Source organism: Morone saxatilis, unplaced genomic scaffold, assembly GCF_004916995.1.
Source record: "Morone saxatilis isolate NCDOM2014 unplaced genomic scaffold, NCSU_SB_2.0 Contig18, whole genome shotgun sequence".
In the NCBI taxonomy this organism is placed as follows: Eukaryota; Metazoa; Chordata; class Actinopteri; family Moronidae; genus Morone; species Morone saxatilis.
Genome location: NW_023339740.1, coordinates 3,733,883 through 3,749,816, shown reverse-complemented (window position 1 = coordinate 3,749,816; position 15,934 = coordinate 3,733,883). Strand labels below are relative to the sequence as shown.

Below are 15,934 nucleotides of genomic sequence, written 5' to 3'. Positions count from 1 at the left end.
CGGGCCATGAACAAGAAAGCGACAAATCAGAGAATGGAATGATAGAAGATGTCGTCTTGCTATATTGATGGCTCGGTAAGGAGAGGTTGATTGATCATTCCCCCCAAGTTCTCGCGTATTCTGACGCTGCGGGCACATCGGAGACACAACTCACCGCTGGTTGTCTCGTCAATCCGTCTGTTGTGCTTTTTCCATTGTGTGATATGATACAACCAACACCCTTACAACTCCGACTCTGCGGTAAGAGATGTTTCACTTCTGTTACTGTTTCACTGAATAGCCTTGTTCTTTTGGTCGCCATTTCTAGTCCTGTGTCTTTAAGCAACTTTTCCTCGAATGTACAAAGTCACATCGATCCCAGCCTGTTGCTCGCGTGCCCATCACCGGTTGTCATCCTTACAAGAGAGATAGCCTGAACTGCTTAGTGACACGTGAGATACTTGACCGTCCCTCGTCTTCACACGTCCTTCAGAGGTCCCACACCGGGAGATAGGGCTATTGCGCCATTGCTGCGTTTCCAATGATTAAACAGTAATGGAGTCAGGCGTATTGGTCTGATTACGTACAACTATTACAGTTTATCTTCACTCTTGTCCTTTTAACACCTACGCACGATTCTTACTGTTGTCCTGTTGAGTAACTAGAGAAACAACAACATCCTCCTCCTCCAAGGCCTCTCGCTCAGAGTGATACAGTACTTGTACTATTCAGATGCGATGTTTGGTTAATCCTGAATGGGCAGATGCATCAAGTTCTGAACGTTCTCCTCAGTCGTTTAATACCGTTTCCTCTTTGTAAGTGTGATGTTCGGATGACGCTTAGACTGTTGGTTATTCTCTTGGTGTTCATCCCCCTTTCAGTTCCGGAGCGCCTTGATCCGGAGTTTCCATTAACGCCCAGTTCGCCTTTTCTTCCGTGCCCTACGTCTATCTCATCCCGGTTTTCCAGCGAGGCCCAGATCGTGGCCGGGACGGAAGTCTCTTCATCGACTCGGAGGAGATCATCCAAAATAAACCCAGCGATTACCACTCGCCCAACCTAGAGTGGTCCGGACCACATCACAGGACCTACATACCTAAACGCCACCCTTGTATTCAACCTATGGTGTCACAGAGGGAGGAATACACTAGTCCCTGGGCTCCAGGTGTGATTTGCGAGGCACAGGAGGAAGATTTAAAAAGCAAACCGGAACTGCGCTTAAGTCACCTGACCGGGCAGCGGTCGATTTTAACACCCCGTATCTCTCACCCAGTTTACTCCCTTTAAAGCCTCCACACGCGTGTCTCGTCTTTTAAGACATGTGGCCCCCCCCCCCGCCCGGCCTGTCCTTACCTCCACTCTTCCCCTTTTTCTCCCCCTCTGTCCGCCTTTTACTGCTGCGCTTTATCTACCTGCCATGGCTTTGATCATCTCACAGACCAAGGAATAGAGGACAAAGGGGGAAGATAAAGAGAGGACTGTCCTTCAAAATAAACTCTCCTGTTTTAATGTGCGAGGGTAGGTTGCCATAGCAACAGTTAGGCTTTTCCCAAGAGGGCGCAGCTTTTGTTTTTTCATTTCTTTTGCACATGATTGCTTATCGCTTGGTTTGCTGTTAATAATGGCTTATGAAAAAGGATGAAAAACAAATAAAAGCAGTTGCCTTCCTATAGGCTGACCCTGGCAGGCATGCGCTTGCTAACGAGGCAGGGTAGTTCTCTCCCGGCCCGGCTCACAGAGTGCATTAATTGCAATCTGTAACCGATTTGGTTCGCCATGTCGTTTTTTTTAATTAACTGCTTGAACAGCTTGAGATCAACAGTAAGCCCACCAGCATAATCTGAAGTCATTTACAATCAGCGTGCCTCCAACTTGAAACTTTTAATTAGGTAGCATAGTTACTCTCACTCAGCTCGCTCCGTGCATAGGGACGGTCTCTAAATGTAAAGCCATAGAAAGTATGATTCATTAAATTAAGCATGATGAAGTGCATGTTAATTTCATATCATGTCTTATTGTTGATTAGTGTCCTATCAACCTCCCCTCCAAGATGTAATGGCAATACACATCACTTATGATAAACAGGTTGTAGTAGAGGAGGAACATCTGAACTCAGCCTGTTGGTTGTTCTGCTCATGGACTTCAGACACATCAATATGCAAATAGCGAGATTGCAAAAGCTAACCTGAAGCCAAGGCACAAATCTAGCCAGTAATAACGTTTGATACAACAAATTGGAATATTTGAGATGACTAAACTGGATCCAACTGCACCGCCATGTGAGTTAATCCCTTATTAATCAGACCTCGAAGGAGGAAATCCAGCATTACTCTTCCCCAGGAAAAACTTGCATTAGGGAATCAGATTGAATTAACTCTCACATTTATAGTCTCATATTATTAATTTTTCATGGTGTTGTTTTCCGATGTATCATGAACAACATTTTCCAAATAAATGTTCTTCAGCTACAATTTTATTGAATTAGTTCAATTGAAAGAATTAGAAGGTGAAACCACTTTTGGGTTTTCCACTCCAAATGCTACAAGCTTGCCTGACTGGATGGATTTCAGTCACTGCAATGGGAGTCAATCAGAAGTTAAGTTTAGTTTTTTGATGCATTAGCTCAAATTAGAAGGGAAATGCAATTTTACACATTACAGTGGTTTTACAATGTAGGGGTGTATTACCGCATTTGTTAAAAAAGTTATATCAAATCTTTAGTGGCTCCAGAGGAAGCTTTGTGAAGTCTGAATTGCCTCAAGTGATGTCAATTGAGTCAGCATTGTTTGGGGCTGAACACTACAAGTTTAAAATTAAAAAAATCTGGGGGTGTGGAGTTTTGATATTAGATTACCTGAACTCTGTAGCCCACTCCTCATCTATGCTTGAAGCTAGCTGCTCCAAGCTACATTAGCCGCTACTAACACACCCAAGTCTGCCGTGGCACAAGGCTATGTCTTTTGGAAAAAGACGAAAATCTTCTTTTGGTTTATATTGTTATACAAGTGTGATGCTAAATTGGTTGGGGAGTATTATAATAAACACATACATGAACAATCCAAGTGAAATCTAGGGCTGTCCCCTAATAAGTGCCTAAACCATTGATGAGAAGACTCTTAGTCTACGACCTTTTCATTAAGTCCAGAAAAACAAAAACAACGTTAAACTCCATGCTCAGGAGCTGGACCTTGTCACAGAGACAAAAGACGAGGTTTGTTTACACCACTAGCATAGAAGCTTTGGAGTGCTGGGAGGAGGAGGGTTTCAGGCCTGGGGAATGAGCACCAGAGCCAGAGTCAGGCGAGTGAGCAACAGAGTTGCTCAACTAAATGTTCAACCTTGTCTGGTTGTTCTGACACATTCAGAATCATCAACACATCAACATTCACATTAGTATCAGTTAGCATTTAACACGTGGCTTTTAAAATATATATACATTTAAATAATTAAATATCATAAACATTTGATGACAAGTCAACTAATGCCTTGAGCTAACTACAACTAGTCGTCTGGAAAATCTTTAGTCGGGGACAGGCTTAGTTAAATCAATAATGGGGAGGTTGGGGTCGTGGGGGTAACCACTCACCGAAAGCAACTTAAGTGTTAATACTGGATTACCATTTTGCCATCAGTTTGTTCACACTTCAGCAGATCCAGTATTGAATCTTTCAAGAATTCCCCCTGCTCATTATTAGTCAGCTGACACGTTTTTTTCCTCCACTTGGTTGCTCTATTGAGTTCTGTCAATATGACGTAAATGTGGTGTAGTAGTAGAGGTAGAGGTTCCCTAGAAAGAACAAACACGACAACCATCAGATTTAAACCACATTAAGATGTTAAATATTGATAACACATTGTTAAATATTAGTAAAACATATTCAAATAGGATTTCTAGAGATGTGTCACTCAGTCCCATCTGAAACCTCCCTTACATCACTTGCAACACATCAAGGAGAACCTTGATAGCCAGAGTGCAGGCAGTTTGCTATGATTGCAGCTCAAAACAGGAGTGAAAGAGAGTATCAGTCTTCACTCATGTTCCATGGAGAACTCCTGCACCATGGCAACATATTGCTGTGACATATACTGAGGACACATTTCCATCTAGATGGCAGCCTGTTGTTTTCCTTCTATGTTGGAAAATCACACCACTGGTTAGCATACACGCATCTAGGTCGTTACCACAGCAACCAATGCAGATAGTTAGAAAGACGCCTGAAAAACCAAATCTGACGTAATCACACACACATACAACATGCTGGAAAGGCAGTCCTATACATTGGAATCAGAAAACAAGATGTTCCTACAGTCTGAACACAGTCTGGGGCCTAGCATTTCTTCAAACTGCGAGAAAGCACAGTCACCGGTGAGCACTAACAGCACACATTACACAGCACACAGCGCGGAGGTGTGATCAATTCATTTTTGCGATAAAAACAAAAAACCCTGGTGATGTTGGCAAAGGCTTGGAGACTACAAATATAAAGCAGAAAGCCTGCGTTAGATACTGGGGTTGTGGAGTTTGAAAGACATGGGTGTTTACAGAAGAAACTATTGAGTTGAATTATGGGAAATGTAGGATCCATCTTTTTGGAGACAAAAAGTCAGGATATCAGGTCCCTTGTGAGTCCCCCCAACTTTATAAACATGGAATACTGAAATGCTGGCACACAATTTACATGTGGATTACTTAAATACAAAATGCTTGACCGGGAAAGAGGAATAACTAAACACACCACACAGAAAAAGCAATAGAAAAGGGATTTTGGAAAAATCCCCCCAAAACTGCTGTTTGGACTCTCGTTTGCGATAAAAGATGGTCTGAGTATGTGGAAACCTGACCTGATGCCAAAACAAGAGCCAAAAACGGCACTGCTCCTGTGTCTGATCTGCATGTTGGTTTCAGCTTGTTTTTACAGGGTAATCTGCAAGTGAAAATCCTGCCAATGGGTAAAAAACAGAACTGTATTGATGGACATCACAATACACTGAGGTTTGAAATGAAAGATGAAAAGGACCATATTGGCTACTGCTTTGAACACCACACTATAGCGTGAAATACAGCAGCAATCTTTAACCTGCTGTATGTGTTTGAATTTTTTAAACACAGCCTCCTTCCCTGAGCCTCCTTTAATCTTCCTTTCGAGCGTGTCTTACAGGTCGGGCTGCGATTTGGGAAAAGGCGCCTCCTACGCCAGGTTGTTTTTAGTGCAATAACCTATTTTTCATTATTTAGAGGTCAGATAAAACGCCTGGTGTGCTTTATTCTGGTCTATGGCTGATCCTCTCTGTGCTCTCTCTCTCGCTCTCTCTCTCTCTCTCTGTGGTGCAGGCAGTTCAGCAAGGGATCATTTATTGACTTGTATTTAATTAGTCTGCAGTATTCAAATAGCGCATCTGTGCTGCAGTCTGTAGCTGACCTCGGTACAAGGAAAAAGTTGCCAAAATTTGTTAGTGCATGCATGCGTGTGAACGTGTGTGCGCTTATCTGGATGTGTGTGTGTGGAAGTGTATAAAAAATTCCCAAAGAAGGTGCCTGAGCTTTATCAGACGGACAGCTTTTCACACTGGACTGGTTTTAACAATGCAGAATTCGTCCCCCAGTGCTCCAATAGCAGTTCCACCTCCCTGAGTCCGATACTATCAGTCCTGTTTTGGCTCAAACAAGCCTTATCTGGTAAAGTTCAGCACAGGCCAGCTACTTCATGGTGACAACCTGCTATTGATACAGATCCATTTAACTTTAGGAGCGAAAAAGGTATTCGCAGAGTAAAGATAGACACAGGAAAGTGAAGACACAGCAGTTCCTGTTTATTACTAAAGGCCTCAGAATAAATCATCTGGGACATTTATTTTCATAAAAATAAATGTGTTTTGTTACTTTCCTCTGTTCACTGATGCAACTGAGGTTCAGCCCGTTGACGTCCTGCAGTGAGCTCACCCAAGCGCTAAAGAGCGATAGATATACTGTGGTACAATAAGGGAGAAAAGGGAGATGCATGTGGCGCTGCTCAGTAGATCATATCCATTAAACATAGTATCATGTACTCACACACAACTGCAGGTCAGCTTCGGTGACATCTACATCTAGCGACCTGGTGAACAATCCCCATTCAGGATATTGCAGAGGAATTGAAAAAAAAAAACCCAAACAAAACCATACAGTAAATATAAGCAGCATCTACTGATGTGTTAGAGTTGGGAAAATGTTCATCCCACACTACGAGCCCTGTCTGTTTCTTAGCTAATGTAAGCTAAGTTTATGGCAGATGGACCTTTTTTCCCAGCAGACATTTTGACACACCGTAGCAGGAAATGCTTGGGGGCATTTAATAACATTAATGATGGCTGCATTCCACTTAGGGAAGGTTGTGTGTGCTTGCTCACTGGGACACTTGATTTAACTGAGCCATTCTTAATTTTGTTATTCCACCTGTGCTTTTTCTGCTATGACAAAAGCCTTTACTGCACACGGAGCAGGATGTGGTATACACTGTTTAGCATAATGACACTTATATTGAATGAAAGTTACTATAGTGACTTAATACTTGTTTCACCACTCACTGTACTTCTTCAACAAATCCAAATACGATCACCCGGTTGTGCATGTGGCTCCACAGGCGAACCAGCTGGTTTTTCCCCCACGCTCTTTGCCAAGGCGTTTTAGAAGTGGCCAAGCCTGTATCGGTGCGTCTCTCTGTGACTGGCCCCCCTATGCCAAATGTACATCTGGCTGTGTTCAGGCTCAGTCACAGCTGAGTTGCTGTTTATCCACTGGAAATGTTTTAGAAACTAAGACTGTTCTTCAATAGCCACATTTATAATATAGTTTAGAGCTATTTTATCAAAATGTACATAAATACATGTTTTAAGCTGTAGTAACAGGTGCTTTTTGACTGTAGAGTATTAAAACCTTTTGCTGTTGAAAACCTTCTCTGCCATCACTCATTTTAAATGTCAGTGTAGCCAACTGAGCACAGCTGCTGTCATTAACCTGTATTTTTGTTTATTTTGTCTGACAATAAATAATTTTAGACACAGCTCAGTAGCTTGTGAATAACTGCTAGTCAACATAGTATGTATAGGCCAGGGTAAAATTCACACTGTGTCTGTCAACAGAAACAGAAAAATATGTGAATGTTTTGTGAACATAAAAACACAGTACAGGTGAAAAAAACATACCTGTAAAGATAGAAGAGTGGGGAAAAGAGCCACATGTACTACGGACATCCACACACATACACACGCACACACACACACACACACCAGTTAAAATGGCAGCGGATTGTCTCCAGCAGCTGCGACTGAGCTGAACACGACACAGCCAGATGCCCCAACAGGGTGCTTATAATAGCCATAAATCAATATTAATTTTCTTTACAAAACATGTGTCTGGCATAGTGGAAATTCTCCTAATAAGTGATGAAATTGATGAGACAATTCATTATTTGTTTTCAAATTGATCACTAATGCAGCCTGTGAGAGAACAGAAAACTCTTGCTCCTTCACATAATTACTTTCCAACTGTTTTCCTCCTCTCTATCTGTTCCCCCCTCACGCACAAGATGGCAAATATCGCGTGAGCATCATTTCTTTCTGTAAATGTCGTGTCACGTCTGAGTAAACATTTACAAACAGTAGCAGCTTGATGAAGCCAGCAATGTTACGTACCCCATGTCAATCAACTGCAGCACTCCAACAGCAGGTCCCTAAAAGCTTTTAAAGTATTATTCCAAAGATTGGGCTTCAGGTCGGGGCTTTCCCGAAGCACAGGAACTTGTGTTCTATGTTTCTGGCAGTGACAGCTACTATGGATGGATGAACAAAAAAACTCAAAGAAGCTCAAACTTTATCTGGAGAAAATGCAAAGAAAATGAAGTACTGCCCACGCAGTTTCACTGACAGGTGATGTCTAGAAAGTGCAGAGGAGAAACACTTCAGCAAAGAAAGATGAACACTAAAGATGGAGCCAAAGTAAAGGCCTAATTTTCTCTGCTTTACTTCAGACCACCACAGTTTAATGTACATGACATTTACAGGGCCTCTTGGCTGTAATACCTCAGGGCATGAGAGCTCTTCTTCGCCATGTGAACATACAGCACATTCCAGCATGAACACATTCAGAGAGGCCGGAGAGGCTGACAGGTCCACGGCTCAGCTCCTCTCAGCCAACTGAATTACCACTTTGTTCCCAACAGTAGCTGCAGACTTCCTGCCGCCGGTCAGCTCCAAGATTAGATGAAGCTCTGTGTTACCTGGCTGCCCAGCTCCAACTGATCTAATGGCCTGGACAGGATTAGGTGAATGTGCCGCCTTAACAGAGTTGGGCAGTATGCTAAAGTCTGAAGGTTTGTGGGCTGCAGAGAGTCGCTCAACCAAGACTCTCCTCTGAGTCGGAGCTGACCTGTGGATCAATAGGCTAGAGGGAGAGACGGCATCCCTCAGCCTCCAGAGAGCAAATGGAGCCAATGGCTGCTCTCTCTTCTAATCTTATCTCTACTGTGCACACATAAACATACTGTGTGCTATCTGTAATAAATCACCCTCAACAGACAGAGACTCTATGGTAAGAAGTAACAATGCCGCATAATAATGTTGCCCGGAGAAGGGAAATTACCTGCTGCTGTCACTAGAGCTTCTTTTAGCTCTGCTGCTGCGGCTGGCCACCTCACTGTGAATGTTGTCATTTACATATTTTACACAAGATTGAAATAGCAAAACGCTTCAGCCCAGCTGTTCCTATGTCCGTATTGGTACTGATGAAGTGAATTAGCGGGCTGAATCTGGCAGCACAGGCTCCAGGTCCTGTAATGAGAGAGCTGAGACTAAATCAGTTGTGGCTGATTGTTGGCCGAGGCTGTTGTGGAGCAGTTGGCGTTTCTCTTATCTGCCTTTAAACGGCAAAGAACTCGCTCTGTTCTGCCCCCCCTGGCTTGAAGAGCCTGTCCTTATGTGTTTTTGTGTGTCTTTTATTTGTGTATGTATGCGCCTGTGTTCAGCTGACAGATGCTGCAAAAATGAGCAGTCACGCTGTCACCGTAGCAACTCGTGCCGTCATGTTACAGAGGAAAGAATAGAGACTCCCTTTATGTACTGTCTTATGAGTCTCAGTCATATGTCTCTAGCTAGGCATGCCACATATTTTCAATTTCACAATTTCACGTTTTGGCTTCGCCTGATATCGACTGCACAGAGCAAATATCCTATTTATTAAAATAGGATATTTTAGCAAATATCCTATTTATTAAAATAGGATATTTGCTCTGATATTGATATTGATCTTCTGTTCTTGTATCCGTGTTCCACGGATACAAGAACAATATCAATAGGCCATTTTATGCTTTAGTAATGTAAAAAATAATGAGTGTACTGTCACTTGTACTGTATTTTTCCTCATGGAGAGTGTCCTGTTTGGGAACATCAGAATTGCATCTCTGCTTTTTGCAGATGACATGGTTCTGTTGGCGTTATCAGACCGTGACCTTCAGCACACACCAGGGCAGTCTGCACCTCCAAGTCTGAGGCCATGGTTCTCTGCTAGAGAGGTGTCTGCACATCCGGAGGGAGCTCGGAGTAGAGCTGCTGCTACTTTGTGTAGAAATAACCAACAAGGAGGGAACTCCAGTGGAGACCAAGAACTTGCTGGAGGAATTACATATCTTGTCTAGCCTAGGGAAGTCTCAGGATCCCCCAGGAGGAGCTGAAAAACGTTGCTGGGGAGAGCAACGATAGGAATACCCTGCTGAACTTGCTTCCACCGCGACCCAACCGCAGATAAACAGAATATTTTTTTCCTGACATATTTACGGATAAGAAGCAACATTATCATTCATTTTGAGCTGTGTTTCTGGCTACTTTGCAAATGTAAGTCCAATTTTCACTTTTTTAGTTCTGTTTTTGGTCTCTTCCAACTCCTGAAGGAAATACCAGCTAGGGTTTTTAAAGCTTTTCTTACTTAAAACAGCTGCCGAAACCCCATACCCCAACACACCTCCCCCCATCTCAGCTGCCTGTGAACACAAGACCAGAGCATTATCTGGGAGGGGGTCAAAGGTCTTAGAGTAGTCAATGTAAGTCCGGAGAGGAGGTCATTCATATCAGTCCTAACCTTTAACAAGGGTTACCATCTCCCCTACCATACAACCACTACCAAAATTCAATATTTAGGCCCTACACAGTAGCTACACAGACACAACAGACACGTTTACACAACACACACTCCCACTCTTTGATGCACAAACATCTTAATGAGTTTTTATGTGAGAGTTGGAAACAGTTGAAGCCGTAGAGATGCTAATCAGAATACAAGGCTGCATTTTGCATGTTGGTGTGCCAGAAGCCATGGAGACGAGATGGAAATAGATACTGGCGCTTAGGAAAAAGAAAGCATTAGCAGAGCTGAGAAAACTAAGCTTGATGTATGCACGTACATGATGTTCCTGCCACAGAGAACAGCCTTGGTTACATAAGGACAATGTATATTCTATTCACACTGTACTGTATTCTGTCCGTGAAGCACAGCCCCCTCCCAGGCTCAACCACTCGTATATTCAAGACATAGTGGTTGTGCTCCCGCTCACTGACTGCTGTGTAGGAGTCAAATTAGAGTGAGCTGATCCAGTGTGGCAGTGCTGTGAAGGCTTGAGTGGAGAAAAGAGCAGAGGAGGAAGAAGCGTAAGGAAAGATAGGAAAGATGGAGGAAAGGCAGAAAGAGGAGGGGGTGTTACAATGAGGAGTGGGAGAAGTGGGCTAAGTTAATGGATGGAGGATATTACATGGAGGGCATAATGAGAGGGAGGGACAGCTTAATGAGGGGGGTGATAGGGACTGGGTAGCAAAGCTAACGGGTTATATGGAGCACAAGCTCTATTACAGAGGGGAGTTGGGGACATCATAATCCCTGTGGCCTTATAAGTAATTACTATGTGATAGAGAGAGAATGGTAAGACCTATCTACTGTCAGCAGAATTGGAATTAACTCCCTAACGGTTCTTTCACTGCACTATGCTTTTATGTGTGTGTTAGCTGTACTTCCTCTCTTTTAAGATTTGAGTGGTTGACTTTCAGAGCATTTGTGCATAGTGAGGGCATTTTTCTTTCTAAAGAGTTATTTCAGGGTTAGGAGGTGTGTTTATAGAAAACAAAGTGTGTGTTTACCTCCTCTGTGTGTGGATCATAAGACAGCAGGTCTGGGCAGTGTATTCTGCAGGCTGGCTTTTATCTAGCTGTAATACAGATACACAGTAACCAGGCTGCTTGCCTCCAGTTAGGTATGTGCATAAACAATACCTTTATGTGTCCCTGTAGATCAGTTCCAGTACTGCATGCTAACACTTCAGTAAAAGCAGGCCACTACGACTATCCAAACTACTGACCTGAAGCAATTAAGGTTTGTAACGGTTTTTGTTATTAGCTGTAGCTGATCTAGCCAGGCCTATTTTTGGACCTGCTGAGCAACCAAGAATTTATAAGCCATGCAGTGATTTTTAGCTGCACACAGTGTCCAACCATTCAGTTCAGCTCTCTGTGCAAACAGGGAAAGTAGTCTCTGCTTGATAAAAAAAAAGAATACATTATATCTATAATATTTTTAACACATTTTTACTAATCTCTCATATAAAACTACAAAGTTCAAGTTCAGATTAAAGTTTGTAATCCACATCAGAACAAACAATAATTCATACATTGAAATTCTAAAAATACGCACATTTCATTTAAGAATATTTACTCTTGAAGCTGCTATACATTTTTCATAATGCTAATGGCTAATTTACCAATACCACTAATGCATACTACAGTGTTAGCAGGGACTCTACTTTACTTAGCATAGTGATGATATGCATAGCACAGTGTACATTTTAGTCTATACCAATAATATAAAGTATACAATTCTTACTAATATAAGTAGTGCATTCTCAACAAGTATACAATAAATGAATGTCATTTACTGTTTTATACTAAAAGACATGTTACAAAGTCTGTGCCACCAGTTGTCAGTCAAACTGCCTCTGGAGCTCTGCTGCCAATTCAAAATTTGAAAATGTCACTCACCTTGTCAGCCAGTGGTGTGGAGATGATGGGCCATCTCTTCCTGACAGACATACTGTACGTTATACCAGTTTTGAAACTTCCGTCTAACTTTGACAGGAGGGAGCTCCATCCCGTCTTAAGAGCCAATGAGCAGGCTAACGTTAATGAGGCCGGCATCGAACCGCATTGATTTAACATAACGACTGCACACTGTGCATAGCAACTGAAATTGCAATTATGAGTGTGTACGGAAAGAAGTAATCAGTGCTTGCTGAAACGAAAAGATGAGGACAGGAAGTAAAGACGAGGAGGGGGGAGTGGAAAGGAAAATGTGGGGTGAGGAGGTGAGGCTCTTCCACTAGAAGAAAATCAGTGACACTACTGTACCTTCAGGTCGGAATCCCCGGCAGGAAACCCTGGACGATTTCTCAGCACTACGATTCAGTTAGCTGTAAAATGAGAAGATGACAATATAAACTCTACACCACAGAGAATGATCAGCCAACAGTGCAGCTCTACTGCGCTTGTTAGCCTCTTTAAGGGCATTTCTTTGGTTTTCTGGCCCAAAAATGTACTGTTTGTTTATCTCACTGCTCTCAGCTAACACCGGGTATCTAACCTTGATTCTGTGTCTGCAGCTGTAAGGAAAAGCTGCTACTGAATGTTTCCTCTGATGCTTTATTATTTACTTTTTCTTTGATCTGGTAGTTTCTGAGTTAAATCCGTATTTGGTCTATTGTCTTTGGAATTTCTCATATGGCTGCTGGTGTTTAGACAGCAATGAACAAAAATTATTTTATAGCAAAACAGTTTAAAGTTCTCCATCAAATATCAAAAGTATCATTTTGGTTTTGTGCCAAAACTCAGGTATCAGACTGGCACTAGTATCGAAAAACTTCAAATGATACCCAACCCCGCTGTCGACTCTATTTGCAGCAGATAATACAGTATGATTGCAGTCTGCCCGCACAGCACCCAACAGCAGACAGACACATTCAGCAACTAACAAACTAAAGAAAACTAAACTTCTGGCAGCTACAGAGCAAATTACTTTTCTCAGGAGTCGGTGAAGACCAAAGGAAAGTTATTATTGGACTTAAATACATCTGGGGCCAAAAATACAACACCTTAAAAATGCTAATGTTGCTGTGTAAGTAGGCATTTGTTTTGCAAACATGTTAGCCATAACAATGAGCTGTGTGTCATCTTCTTTAGAGTTCTGCCATCTGTTGCTAAAAAGTGATTTATGCAGCTTTAAAATACAAAGCTGCTCAAATTCTGTATTAAATAGTGAGCTAACTTTACCAAATAACAACAATGTTAGGGCTTCACGGTGTGGTATAAACATCATATTGCCATTATTTTGACAGACCTTGCGATATGATTCATTATTAGTGTGGGAATGATCATCTTTGCATCATACATTTTCACGGAAAAAAAACGTTTAAAATCCTGATGATGTGACATTTGTTGGGGTTTGTACCAAACAAACATGTTTTCTTAAATCTGGAGAACAAGATATGTAGACCAGTGCATCTCTGCAGCACCAAATAGTTCATTATAATGCTGCTTTTTCACACATTCTACCTTCATCCAAACATTGCAGCTTTCTTCCATTTGCATATGCCACATTGCGATTTCGATAATATTGCGATCAATTGTGCAGCCCCAATTAATATAATAGTTGTTGAGCAAAGCTGGGGTCCATGTGTCTTCCCTGGAGTTTCTGATAGGCTGCACTGGAGTACAAAGGTCTACTTTACATTGTTATGCAATTGTAACTTGAGTTGAGAATTTCTAACTTTGGAACAAAGTGCGAGAGTCGAGGAGAGTGACAACCTCCCCCGGGGAGCAAGGAAGAGGAAGAAATGTCATTCTTCCTCCTGTATCAGTGCCGAGTCGGGCTGAAGACAGACAAGTGTGGTGAATATTGAGTAAGTGACCTTTCAGATAAGGCCTGGATGGTCTTTATATTCACTGTCATTCTTGCAATGAGGACTGTAACAATAGATCCATCATCATCAATCATCATTTCATGGGCTGGGGAAGGAGTTTGAAAACCTGCTGAACTATGACAAATGATGTAAACAATCCAGTAATATTCAAACAGGGACTTCGACACAGTTAGCAGTGTGTGAGGTAGACAGAGCTGAAACTAATGCAATAACTCCTGACTAAATGATGGCTATGTAATTATGAAGTCAACAACACCAGGATACCTGAGGTCACTGGAAGATATAAAGGGCTGGATACCTGCAACCTCTGCAACGAATGAATGTCATTTGGGAGATGAGTATCACATTTAGATTGAATGTAAGAATGTAAGCATGATGAATTATAGAGAAAGATATCAGCCAAGGTCTTATTTAAACCATCCAGATATGTTTCAATTCATTTTGTATGTATATTTCTATTATTGTATCTATTAATTATATTTTGTATTGTATTTTAGGATATTCTGCATATTGTGTATTCTATAGATATTTAGGAACTTGGGATGACTAAAGTACATCTATCTATAGATAGATAGATAGATAGATAGATAGATAGATAGATGATTATCTGCATTATCTACTACTACAATATTGCTGGTGTCTCTGATTTATTTGGTACCATATCACTAATACCCCTCAAGTATAAAGCCCCATCACTCTCAGTGTGTTCAGTTACCATATGTTCTTCTCCCTGCTCTTCACTTTGGGAGGAACTATTCAGACAACTGCATGTTGTTGTTTATCCTTTGTACATTTGTAATGGAGGCTTTTAGGCGGCTAATTATCACAGTGTCACACACAAAGCCAATTACAGGAGCAACATTTACATTGTACTATATCCACAGTGAAGTGGCTGGCTTCATAAAGGCTTAATGGATTAACTATTGTACTTTAATTAAAGCCACAGCTAGCAACAAGGCAAAATAAAGTGTCACCTTCTTTATAAACAGTGTTAATGTTAGCCTACAGTGCCCTTATGGCGCCACTAGCCTGACTGTGCACAGTCTCCAGCCGAAGTTTAGAGCAGAAAACAGTAACTTTCTCGAGGTTGCCTCAAGCCGAATGTAACGAGTAACGAAATACTGCTAGCTGAAGTTACTAGCTCTACTTTCCAACTGAGCCCGGACTCATGTACACCCAGTGCCTCCCTCAGAAACACCGACTACATTTCCACTCATTTCCCCCCGCGAGCCACTTACTTTTTCCGTTTCCGCCGCCTGTCTCTCGGTGGTTGCCGCTTCTCCTTCTCCCTCTCCCTCTCCTCCTCCTGGAAGCGAGATGGAGTGAGGAGTCGGATCCAGGCGGAGGAAGATGGGAGGCGCGCCGGTAATAGCTCCCGCCGCACCGGGAGCGCACAGCGGAGGAGCGGGCTGTAACAACGACCGAGCTCCGCTTACCGAGCCTGATATATCGCCATTATGTGGGTCACAGATGAAGTATTCATCTCCAGCTTTCATCGCTCAAGTTAAAATTCATCCCTGCGATGGTACGATCCGGAGAGAGAGGGAGAGAGCCTGTGTGTTGTGATAACCTATATTTAGTAAAGGGGAGCCCACTGACACTATTTCAGTAGCCTATATGAATTAAAAAAGATGTGAAATGGGTGTTTCAGTTGATTTGAGTTGACAGTGTACATATTTTATGCGTTAAATAAATCCAAAGGGTTGTAAGGATTTGGGAATATAAACCTTTATCCTGGTGACAAAGCAGCAAGCTCTCCATTTCCAGATCCTTACCTGCTGCCCAGTCCGGACATTATTATTATTATTATTATTATTAATATTGGTAACCTGGGTCAGACACAGGCCCACCACGATACAGCCGGGATCAATCTTTCCATTATAATATTTTGTAATAGTTCTAATAATTGATTATTTTTTTATTTCATTCAATTTTATTCAACTTTACTCATCAACAACAGAGTCTGTCAA

General features: G+C 42.0%; 1 protein-coding gene across 1 annotated transcript in view; it reads right to left on the bottom strand.

The window, feature by feature from the left end:
- The window catches only part of LOC118328086 (kelch domain-containing protein 8A-like), a 31,358-nt gene extending 15,978 nt beyond the window's left edge, over window positions 1-15,380 (bottom strand). The window contains exons 1-2 of the mRNA XM_035661690.1: window positions 15,203-15,380; window positions 12,397-12,458 (exon numbers count right to left, since the gene is read on the bottom strand). The gene's annotated coding sequence lies outside the window, so the exon portion shown is untranslated. The remainder of the gene's footprint in view (window positions 1-12,396; window positions 12,459-15,202) is intronic.
- Between the last annotated feature and the right edge of the window lie 554 nt (window positions 15,381-15,934).